The following is a 10,727-nucleotide window of genomic DNA, read 5'->3' as shown; positions in this document are numbered from 1 at the left end:
CAATTTTCTGTTTGCCCAATTCAGAGACCTGTTGGCTATCTCTTTATGCTATATTGCTTTTACCATATTAAGCTATACTATTTTTTCCAAGTTTCTTCACAGATTGACAGCCTGGGTGGCATTCAATTTTGTCACTTCATTTGCTACATATTTTGAAATGATTAATTTTGCTTTATATTTATGCTCTTTATTACATTAATTTATTTATTTAACCATGTTTTACCACCCTTACATTTTGTAATAACATTGACTAAATCACTGTGAATACCATTTATCTATGTTATTGTCATTTTTTTCAGTTTTATACATGTAACAATTCGTTGTGATCATATTCACCCAGTTATCTTCTTTCAGCCCTCATCAATCCTGTTGATCTTCTTCTTCCTGCCAACCGGTCTCTTTTCTACTTTCATGTCATTTTTTTAAACTTATTTACTTATTATGTGTACAGTGTTCTGCCTGCACATATGCCTGCATTTCATTAGAGGGCACCAGATCTCATTATAGATGGTTGCCAGCCACTATGTGGTTGCTGGGAATTGAACTGAGGACCTCTGGAAGAGCAGCCAGTGCTCTAAACTGCTGAGCCATCTTTCCAGTCCTCCTGTCATTTTTTTACTGATCCACTGACTGTTCATTCTTTATGTCATTGTATGTTATTTTATTGTTTCTTTTTGTGACCACGTCTATTTTTGTTTAACATAATTTCTTTATTATATCTTAGGAGATTTCACATCAGGCACCGTAATTCACTCACATCCCAGGCCCTCCATATGCTACCTTTACCCCTGCAGTGCCCCCCAGAAGAAAATCAATCAAACCAAACCAAGTAAACAAACAAAAAGAAAAAGAAAAAGAAACAAAAAACTCTTAGTTCCTCCACCTTTCAGCTTCTCCAACTCCTCTTCATTCATCTTAGTAGCAATGGGTGCTGCAATGTGTCACATAGTAAACTTTTGTTCAAGCAGCTTTACTCGCAAATGTTCATTGCAAAGAGTCATTGGTCTGTTTCAAGACCTCTGGTTTCTGTTATACAATCATCAATGGATCCTCACTGAAAAACTTCTTGGATATCCTAAGGCCACCTGGAGTCACTGAGATCTTGTGGGTACCGTTTCACAGTACCAGTCCCTTCACCAGCTCCAGAAGGTCCTAGGTTGAGTAGATTTTAGGGTGGGACAACCCCAAGCCTGGTTGTTGGCCTGGGTAGGTAGTTGAGCTGATCAGTCCAGACCACTGAGGCCATCCCTCAGGTGAGGGTCAGAGCCAGCTCCCCCACACCCACACCATCAGGGTCAATTCTCCCTCACCCATAATGAGAGGTTGGACAATCTCTCCAAAGTGTGGGGCCCAGCTCTGCCATATGATAAATAAAATCATATAATCAGGTTGAGCTTTCTTATAGCAGTATCCAGTGAGGGGCAGATCTAGTTATATCACCATCAATGAATGGTGGGGCTGGCACAACATAGCTCTCTGATTTCATCAGGAATGTATCCCATGGCCCCCTGAGACGACACAGGCCACAGACATCAACACAGACCCCAGGTAAAGTGGGACCATGAACCTAGACATGGCCCTCAGCAGCAGCATGGGCCTGGGTGACATCCTGGCTCCGGGTGTTAGCACAGGACACCCAGATCAGGATGGCTCTGGTGGTGGCATGGGTCCTGGACACCAACAAGGTCACAGGTTGCAGCCCCTATCTCAGGCTTCTGTGTAACCTTTGGTGGCTACACGGAAACTGGTTGTGGTAGGACCATAGACCATGACATGGTGTTCAGCAGCAGCCAGGTCTGGATGTCACCATGAATCCAGATGGTGGTATAGGTCACCCAGATGAGCATAACCCCAGTGGCAGCATGACCCTCAGATACCAAAATGGCCCCAGGTGTTAGCTCAGACTCAAGGAATCTGCATGCCTTCATGGTGAAAGGATCCATGAATAAATATAGAGACCCTGGATGCAGTAGGGGCAGAGAACCATACATGGCTCCCAGCAGCAGCCCTGGCCCAGACATCACCATGGCAACAGAAAGCAGAATATGCCACTTTGGTCTGTATGGCCCCAGATGTGGTATGGACCTTGGACAACAACATAGTCCCAGGTGGTTGGCCAGATGCCAGCAACTACACAGACCTCGGTTACAACAGAAGCCACAGACATTGACCCAGACCATAACTGTTGTAGGGTCGTGGACCCAGATATGGCCCTCTCAGCATCTCAGGCCTGGATAACACTATGGCCCTGGATGGTAGCACAGGCCCCACAGGTCAGCTTTACTCTGGTGGTGGCACAGCTCCTGGACACTCACATGGCCACTGATGGCAGCCCAGACATTGGACAACTCCATGGATCCTTTTAGCAATGGGGCCATGGATGACTACACAGCCCCTGGCTGTGGTAGAACCATGGACCCAGACATGGCCCCTAGCAACAATCTGACCCAGATGCCACCATGCCCCTAATTGGCAAGAAGGTCTCCCACATGAGCCTACTCCTCACCATATTAACCTGTTCAATTCCACCTCATTCCATAACACATGAACCATTCCTCTCCTTCTTCTCTGCCATTTCTCTACCACACACTTGCTTATCATAATGGGACCCACCAGGCTGGCCTATGGGTGGCTTGCATACACCTGAGCTAGACAGCATCAGATGGGCCATAGAAGTTTTCTTGCCAATCCAGGTCCTGAGGACCCAGTCTGGCCTGTGGGTGGCTTGCACAAACCTGAGCTATACATAATCATTTGGCCTGTGGATTGTTGACTGTGGTGATATTGTGTTCCCCAAAATATTGTGCACCCTAATAAAACTATCTGGGGTCAGAGAACAGAACAGCCAGAAAATGGTGGCAAATATGCCTTTAATCCTAGCATTCCAGAGGCAGAGATCCCTCTGGATCTCTGTGAGTTCAAAGCCACACTGGAAACAGCTAGGCATGGTAACAAGAGCATTTACTACCAGGAAGTGAGCCTTTAATCCCAGGAAGTGATGGCAGAAAGCAGAAAGGTAAATAAGACATGAAAACCAGGAACTAGAGCTAGTTAAGCTTTTAGGCTTTTGAGCAGCATTTCAGCTGAGATCCATTCTGGGTGAGGACACAGAGGCTTCCAGTCTGAGGAAACAGGATCAGCTGAGGAATTGGCAAGGTAAGATAGCTGTGGCTAGTTCTGCTTCTCTGACCTTCCAGCATTCACCCAAATATCTGACCTCAGGTTGGTTTTTATTAATAAGACCTGTTAAGATACTTGCTACAGTTGACCACTTGTAATGCTATTCTATTGTGAACTAGTATTGTACAAAACATTTCAGTTCCTTTTATGCACATTAAGACTCCTTTATAACCTAAAATATGATATATTATAGAAAAAATCTGTAGGTTACTGAGAAGGATATGTATTCCATAGTTCTTGGGTGAATGGTTATGAACTATGTTTTAGTTAAGGTTTTATGGCTGTGAAAAGACACCATGACCATGGTAATTCTTCTAAAGGAAAACATTTAATTAGGGCTGGCTTACAGGTTCAAAGGTTTAGTCCTTTATCCTCATGATAGGAAGCATGGTGACAGGCAGACAGACATTGTGCAAGAGAAGGAACCAGGAGTTTTATATCCGGATCTGGAGGAAGCAGAAAGAAACTGAGACACCTTGTCTCCAACAACACTATACCTACTTCAGCAAGGCCACATCTCCTAAGTGCCACTCCCTGTGAACCTGTGGGGTCATTTTCATTCAAACCACCACATTCCACTTATTGGGCCCTCTAGACATATCTTTATTATAATGCAAAAAATGCATTTATTCAAACTTCAAAAGTCCCTGTAGTCTGTATCAATCTCAAATATGTTTTAAAGTTCAAAATCTCTTCTAAGACTCATGTTAGTCTCTTAACTGAAACTCCTGTAAAATCAAAATGAAAAAGGAGATCACATACTGCCAACATATCATGGCACATGATATACATTACCATTCCAAAATGGAGGAAAGAGAGCATGGTGAGGCAAAACTGGACCAAAGCAAGTCGCAAAACAAACTGGGAAAACTCTAAACACTTCATCTCCATGTCCAATGTCAAAACACTCTTTAGATCTCCAGCTCTGTTCAGCTTTGTGACTGCAACACACTTCTTTCTCTTGGGCTCATTCAACTCCCTGTTAGCAGCTTTCCTCAACAGGTATCCCACAGCTATGGCATCTCCAAAATCTTGAGATCTCATTGGCAATCCAGGATTCACATTCACAACTTCACATAATTGCCTCACTAGGCCTCCGTACAGAGACACTCCTGAGACATGCCTGGCCTTAGATGCTTTCTGTTGTTGCAGAGGGAGATTCCATAACCTTCTATCCTTGACTCTAAAGCTGGAACCACATGGCCAAAGCTGCCAAGTTCCACTGCTTGCTGGGGCGGTAACCTGGCATCCTCATTCAATTATACCTTACCACCTTTCTGTTTTTAATAGTATCCTTTACTGCCTAAGCTTGGCTGTGCTGAATCTCAATATGTAGACCAGGCTGGCCTTGAACTCAGAGAACCTCCTGCCTCTGTCTCCTGAGTGCTGAGATTAAAGGAACATACCATCGTGCCTGGATCTAAGCTGTTCTTTCAGTCCTTTTCACAAGTTGGAAGCTTAGCTGACCAGGGTCTTTTCCTGAGGTTAGCAAACCCTTTATTCCCTTAATAGCAGGTCTTTGTTAATCTGTTTATATCCTTGAACACAGGACTTAGCTCCATTCCACTTCTTGGTGCCACTTTTCTCCTCAAATTCTACATTTTATAACTTTTTTTGATCAGCTTCCTCCTTTTCATTTTAGATCTGCATAAGAGTGAATTCTAATACTACAAGACAGAGTTGATACTAGTCTGTTTTGAGATTTCCTCGGCCAATGAAATTAATACAAAACTCTTCAATTTAGGCTCAGGCACATTTTTTGGACAAGGGCAGAAAGTACCTATATTCTTGACCAAAATACCTCAAGAATAGTGTCTATGCAACATACTAACTTATTCTCCTCTGAACCCTCTTGAGCCAGGCCTCCACAGTTCAAGTCACCCTCAGCACCACTGTCTAAAAAAACACTGACTAGCAATACTAGTCACAATGGGAGCTGAAGATGAGTGGATCCTAATTTGGCTTCCTGTTTCCATTTCATGAAGCTTGAAATGCCCATTTGTGAATAATTGTACCAACCATTACCATCATCACTATGCTCAATGTGTTTAAGTCATCGGCTTACCTCCTACCAGTCTGACTGTTTTAAGCTGTTGGTGCCTGGGATGGTTCCCAGGATTAAAACCTTGTGCTCCTATGGAGAGATCAAGACTCCAAGAATGAATGGTATGATCTTGGTGAACACAACTGAGTTTATTGGGTGATTTTCTTCAAAGCCCTTGTGTGAGGTTAATTTGTAAGCTCTTCTGTATGCTTTCCCTGAGCCTGGAACTCTGTCTTGGAATTCTCAGATGATTTCTCCTACATGAAAGCCTCTGTCTACAATAAGAAGTTATCCAGAAGGATCCTGTGATGAAAAGTTTTCTATATGGGTACTGTTCATGCTAAGCTACTGATAGCATCATTGGCCAGTGTGGGAAATAAAAGCTGTCTTCTCTTCAAATGTCTCTGTGGCTTCAGGGGTGAGAAATAGAAGCCATTAAGAATGGATGTATGTGTACAACCACTTTAGAAATCAATATGGCGCTTTCTTAGAAAAGTGGGAATCCATCTCCCCCAAGATCCAGCTATACCACTCTTGGGCATATACCCAAGGAATGCTCAACCACACCACAAGAGCACTTGTTCAGCTATGTTCATATCAGCATTGTTTGTAATAGCCAGAACATGGAAACAACCTAGATGCCCTTCAACTGAAGAAAAGATAAACAAAATGTGGTACATATACACAATGGAATACTACTCAGCAGAGAAAAACAATGACATCATGAGGTTTGCAGACAAATGGATGGATCTAGAAAAAATCATCCTGAGTGAGGTAACCCAGACTCAGAAAGACAAACATGGTATGTGCTCACTCATAGCAGGATACTAGATGTGGAACAAGGATGACTGGACTGCTACTCACATCACCAGGGAGGCTACCTGGAAAACAGGACCCCAAGAAAGACACAGGGATCGCCCAATGACAGAGAAATGGAATGAGATCTACATGAACAGCCTGGACATGAGTGGGGGTAGTGAAGGGCGAGGGTCGAAGGAAAGAGAGCTTGGGTGAGTGGGAGATCCCAGCTGGATCAACAACAGAGAGGGAGAACAAGGAATAGGAGACCATGGTAAATGAAGACCGCAAGAGAATAGGAAGAAGCAAAGTGCTAGAGAGGCCCACAGAAATCCACAAAGATACCCCCACAACAGACTGCTGGCAATGGTCGAGAGACAGCCCGAACTGACCTACTCTGGTGATGGGATGGCCAAACACCCTAATTGTCGTGCTAGAAACCTCATCCAACTACTGAGGGATCTGGATGCAGAGATGCATGACTAGGCCCCGGGTGGATCTCTGGGAGTCCAATTAGCGAGAACGAGGAGGGTTTATATGAGCGAGAATTGTTGAGACCAAGGTTGGATGGATAAAGCACAGGGACAAATAGCCAAATGAACGGAAACACATGAAATATGAACCAATGGCTGAGGGGTCACCAACTGGATCAGGCCCTCTGAATGAGTGAGACAGTTGATTGGCTTGATCTGTTTGGGAGGCATCCAGGCAGTAGGACCAGGTCCTGTGCTCATTGCATGAGTTGGCTGTTTGAAACCTGGGGCCTATGCAGGGTCGCTTGGCTCGGCATGGGAGGAGGGGACTGGACCTACCTGAACTGAGTCTACCAGGTTGATCTCAGTCTGCGGGGAAGGGTTTGCCCTGGAGGAGATTGGAATGGGGGGCAGGCTGGGGGGAAGTTGAGGGGGGCGGGAGGGGGGAGAACAAGGGAATCCATGGCTGATATGTAGAACTGAATTGTATTGCAAAATAAAAATTTTAAAAAAAAAAAGAATGGATGTATGGTGGAGTGGAGTGGAAAGAAAGCTCTAAATGATGCTACCTCCCAGCTATGCTGCTCTCTTTTCCAAACTGTTTGCATCCATGTATAGATCTCAAAGCTCTTCTCAGGTTTTGGGATGCTATTACCAAATGGAGGTGCTCTCTAGCTTCCTCTGCAGCACAGCCCATGCTTTTCATGTCAGAGACCTGTGCCTTTGCATGTAGGTACAACTCACAACCAAACAACATTTGCTCCAAATTTTCAACTACCCTTGAACTTATGGTTCAAGGTTCAAGGTTCAATTGCTCATTTGTTATAGTTCTTCACTCTCCCCTGTAACCCCATAGAGAACAGGACACTGTTGACATAATAACAAACACAAATGTGCTTGATGTCCTCCAAAGCTTCCTTGCCTTCTAGTTTTCAAATTTTAAAATGAAGACTCAGCCCTTCTAGCACAGGAAGTATGACAGTGTTCTTCAAAAGAATTCCCATTCCCTTCCTGACTCTCATTCATGATTCCATTTCCCCCATTGGTAAACCCCTTACAGTGACTGAGGGCAGCTATGGCTTGTGCCAGGATCTCCTATATTCCTACACCTGAGAAGGAACCTCAGCCCTGGAACAGAAAGAAAGTGAGTTTCAGAATTCTTTCTCTTCCTGACACAGCATAAGATGCTTAGCAACTGTACTAGGACCATCGACTACCCCAGCATCACTAGAAGCAGTGGTCTGCAGATAGACTGTTAGTACAAACTGGATTTAAAAGAAGTTTCTAGCACTGAGGGGGGTTGATAAATTACATAATCTCTGCAAGCCTGTTTCCCCCTCCTTATGAACCTGTGCCAGACATTCCCACATAGCCAGGTGGTCTTGACAGAAAGTTTCACGTGTTCATATCTCAATTTACTTTGCAGGAACACCAGTGGAACATTTTCAAGCATGGATCCATCCATCCCAGTCTGGAACACTGACAGCAGAACAATTAATCTAATTTCCATCCCTGGAAACTTACACTGTATCACCATGTACAAAATCATCAATATTCTTACTGTCATCATTTGCATGGTTGGGCTGGCAGGAAATGCCATAGTGCTGTGGCTTCTAGGCTTCCGCGTACACAGGAATGCCTTCTCTGTCTATGTCCCCAACCTAGCTGGGGCTGACTTTCTCTTCCTCTGCTTTCAGACTGTGTTACTCCTGAACAAAATCCTTATCCTGTTCAATGGCAGCTATTTCTATTTCGATGTTCAACTCTATCTTGACAGTATATCACTCGTTGCTTACCTTGCAGATTTATGTATGATTGCAGCCATCAGTGTTGAGCGATACCTGTCTGTTTTGTGGCCCATCTGGTATCACTGCCAGAGACCAAGACACATGTCATCTGTCATGTGTGCCCTGCTCTGGGCCTTCTCTCTACTGTTAAGCCTCCTGTTAGGGTTTGGTTGTACTTTACTGCTTCATAGTTATGAATATTATTTCTGTGGGATTGTTGCTTTTACCATTATTGTATTTATAATAGTACTATCTGTGATTCCTTGTGGATTTAACCTGGCTCTGTTGGTCAGGATCTTCTGTGGCTCACAGAGGATTCCTGTGACTAGGTTGTATGTGACTATTGCACTCACAATGCTGGTCTTCTTACTCTTTGGTCTGCCCTTTGGTATCTATGGTATGCTTTTGATTTTGACAGGGGAGTTTCCTATCATTTTCTCTTGCAATAGTATTCATATTATAATTTTCCTGTCCTGTGTTAACAGCTGTGCCAACACCATCATTTACTTCTTCGTTGGCTCTATTAGGCATTGCAGGTTCCAGAGGCAGTCTCTGAAGATGCTTCTGCAGAGAGCCATGCAGGACACTCCTGAGGAAGAAGATGGAGAGAGGGGTTCTTCAAGAAATCCTGGAGAGCAAGAAACAGTCTTGTGTAGTAGCTGAGTGAGCCCGTGATCAGACACATTTGCTTTGCGAATCAACTTGGCCTTTATCTGTGTGGGCCATTTTCACAACCTTGTTCAACTGGTTGAGAAAACAGTCATTTTGTTGAAATTGGGTGAAATGGGGATTGTTAAATAGAAACTGACTGCAGCTCTCTAAAGCTGCCTTATGTGGGCCTCACTACATCTTCTTGTTACATAAAGCTTTTAATCAAATTATTTGAGGACAGGATAGCTCCTACTATAAACAAATCCTTCCCTACAAAGAAGGTCCAAGGCAGTGCAGGGAAGGTCAGGATTTTTGGTCACTGAACATGATAAAGATTAAAAGAATACTGTGCCGGGCGGAGGTGGCGCACGCCTTTAATCCCAGCACTCGGGAGGCAGAGCCAGGTGGATCTCCGTGAGTTCGAGGCCAGCCTGGGCTACCAAGTGAGTTCCAGGAAAGGCGCAAAGCTACACAGAGAAACCCTGTCTCGAAAAACCAAAAAAATAAATAAATAAATAAATAAATAAATAAATAAATAAATAAATAAATAAAAGAATACTGTATTTAATAGAAACATCCCTATTTTTTGCAAGTTGTTTTCTAAATCTTAAGAGAAATTAATTGAAACTCCTACAGTTCCAGTTTCCTTCAATATCCTCATATTTTAGTATATATGTATAATTAAAAATCTTCTCTATATAAATTGCTTAGTAAACAAATATGCATGTCTTTAAGAATGCCTGTTCTAAATCTCTATTCACGCATATGAGTCTTGAACTTTAAATATCTGCCATCTTCAGAATTGAAAGAATAAGGTCAGGTTTTATACATCAACAACCAAAAACACTTGAAGGTACAGAAAGACTGTCTTCATTTTCTCCATTTCCCAATGCCTTGGTTAGCACTCCATGGTCATGTCTCCCCTCTTCTTCCCTTGTCTTTGCCCTGACTCTCTTTCTGTGACTGTCTAACCCCTCATGAAAACATTTCCAATGAGTTTCATGAACTTGTTTCCTCTAGAATTGAACCTCTTTCAGATTTACATTATTATCAGGAGTACATAGCATCTGTAACTTGAATTATGAGTGTTTATATTTTCTTTTTTAAATGATCCATGAGTATTGAAGCTTGGTAGGACTGTTTAATTGTTTCCTTCCCTTGGCAGTTTGTATAGTATTTTCTGGAACCATGGAAGCCATCTGCAGGAATAAGGTCACCTCAAGCTCAAATCATCTGAGTCATTTGTCCTAAATGTGAAGTGTCTTTTGCAATAGCGGCCTACCCTCAGCCACTAAGAAATGACCAATGGTTACATCTATAATCTACATTGTTTTGGGGTCACAGGGAGTACCCTGACCAGTCATTCAAAAAGAGGTGTCTCATGCCTGGAACTGGTTTTGTGGTGATTATTGTCAGGCCAAGTGGCTTAACTTCCTATAATATGTGTGTATGAATATATATGTTTATATATATATATATATATATATATATATATATATATATATATGTTGTATGTTTGTTTATATAAACATACATGCATATGTGTGTTTATATGTCTATGTGTACATAAATATATATACATACACATATGCGTATTCATATATGTGTACTATTTCAAGGAAAAATAAATAATATAATTTCTTAAAGCATTAACACACAACATCCCTATTTTTTGTTCCTTGTCCCTCCTCTTCCTTCTTTATTGACCTTCCACCCTCTACACCAGTCAGATCCCCTCCTCATTATTCCAGTTCTCACTTCATATCATATCTATCCTACTATTCCTTCCCAAGC

General features: G+C 42.7%; 1 pseudogene; it reads left to right on the top strand.

The window, feature by feature from the left end:
* The first annotated feature begins 1,561 nt into the window (after window positions 1-1,561).
* LOC131919550 (mas-related G-protein coupled receptor member B5-like) lies at window positions 1,562-8,945 on the top strand (annotated as a pseudogene).
* Window positions 8,946-10,727: the final 1,782 nt, after the last annotated feature.

Source organism: Peromyscus eremicus, chromosome 1, assembly GCF_949786415.1.
Source record: "Peromyscus eremicus chromosome 1, PerEre_H2_v1, whole genome shotgun sequence".
NCBI lineage: Eukaryota > Metazoa > Chordata > Mammalia > Rodentia > Cricetidae > Peromyscus > Peromyscus eremicus.
Note: the sequence above shows the minus strand (reverse complement) of the source record. Positions and strands in the feature narration are given on the sequence as shown.